The sequence below is a fragment of the Miscanthus floridulus genome, chromosome 10 (assembly GCF_019320115.1).
Source record: "Miscanthus floridulus cultivar M001 chromosome 10, ASM1932011v1, whole genome shotgun sequence".
Taxonomy (NCBI): domain Eukaryota; kingdom Viridiplantae; phylum Streptophyta; class Magnoliopsida; order Poales; family Poaceae; genus Miscanthus; species Miscanthus floridulus.
In genome coordinates, this window is record NC_089589.1 from 89,305,017 (window position 1) to 89,306,810 (window position 1,794).

At 38.8% G+C, this 1,794-nt stretch overlaps 1 pseudogene; it reads right to left on the reverse strand.

The window, feature by feature from the left end:
* Positions 1–212: 212 nt before the first annotated feature.
* LOC136487431 (uncharacterized) lies at positions 213–1,230 on the reverse strand (annotated as a pseudogene).
* Positions 1,231–1,794: the final 564 nt, after the last annotated feature.

Sequence of the window (1,794 nt, forward strand, 5' to 3'; positions counted from 1 at the left end):
GGAGGCACAGGTGGTGGAGGCAGAGGACCAGGAATAGATGTGGCAGGCATACCATTTAGCTCAGCAACTCTCTACTGTTCAATAATCAAATGTATATGTTTACTCATTAATAGGTAACTCAAGTGGCAATAAGATGGATAGAAAAGGATGCATGTGAAACATCACCACCATAAATTTTGCATGTTCTCAGTGTAAGCATGTACCATTCTACTCTACTCCATCATATTTTGGGCATATTCCTTGGCCACACGACAGTCATGAGCTTCCTTCCTTAATCGCTCATCTTCCTCTTGGCGTTGGTGCCTAGCAGCCATTGTAGATTCATGACTTCTCCTTTAGTCAGGGAGGACTTCTTTGTCATTGACCATCCCATTAAATGTAGCCCATTTTCCATGTGGGCAGCCACAAGAGCATTCATAAAGAGCTCTACCATCAACTGGAGAGTGCAACCAATCAAAATCTGGTCCATTTAGTTCAATGGCCTTAGCTTTGTATTTCTCATGCCACATAAATAAAATAATGTGTGGGCATTTGATAGAGAAGTAAAAGAGAGATCAACCAGCAAGCCATTCATATGTACAGAAGCAATTCATATGTACTGAAACCATACTATTAAAATCCAGCTAAAATTGGTTAAAATTTCTTGTTGCACTAAATCGATGTACCAAAACCATGCATTCAAAGTAATGTGTAGCTGTACAAAAACCATTCATCAACTCTATACTTTAATTTCAGGTCATGTATAGAATTAGTTTGCACTTCGGATATTCATATCGCACTTACCAAGCATGCAGTTGCCTCTTCTGTGTTGAGTGAAGTAGTATCTTCAGGATTTGAACCTCTATGAGTATGGACCCATGCCTCTATCTCACATACTTGTCTTCCTAATTTCCTTGACTATAGTAATAACAAGAATCTGAAATTAATTGTTACCGCAAACAAGTAAACAACATAATTTAGCAATTGGACACTAACCAATTTCTCCCTTATTGTTGTAATAGAGTTGGACCCGCCTTTGTGCGGTTTAAACTTATGGCTGTAGCGATTGGCACGATTTTTCTGCGATCTTTGCTTGAATTCTGGACTGCTCCACTCTATAGCCAGAACATCCCAACAAGATTGTTTACACCAAGGTGGGCATCATGCAGCATACTCCTCTCGCGTCAAATAGAAATGTCCGACAATCTTGTCACAAATAGTTCTTTTCTCCACTTCGCGAAAATGTTCCATTGTTGCAGTGATTCTTGCATAATATATGATGCTCCCTAGGAGGACTGAGTAGCAAGATCCAACATGTTCTCTTGATTCTACTTCTTTGGCTAGATTGAATCTAAATCTTTACTGTAGAAATAGTAATTATAGGCACAAAATAGACATACTATTAGTAAGAAACAACAGTGATACATTTGTACAGAACTAGAGCTAAGTTGTAGAATTTACCCAAAGACCTTTAGAAACAGAATCAGCTATTGATGCTTCATAATCCTTCCATGTTGATGCAACCATAATCTTGCCTTTGTACTCAACCAAACCAAGATGATAGTTTTTTAGCAGACATGTCAACACACTTGCCGGAGTCCTTCCCTCCCCTCCAGTCCAGTGCATATATATATTAACAAACAATTCAATTAACATGTTGTATGAGTGCATATTTGCATGAAAATCACAATGTAAATTTGATAAACTCATGATTTTCCTTGTGGCTCAATCAATGGGCGATCTTGCTCATTGGGGATATTTGGGGGAAGATCTGCACAACCTCGCAAGTGTCCTTGACTTTGCTCACTTGCTGTA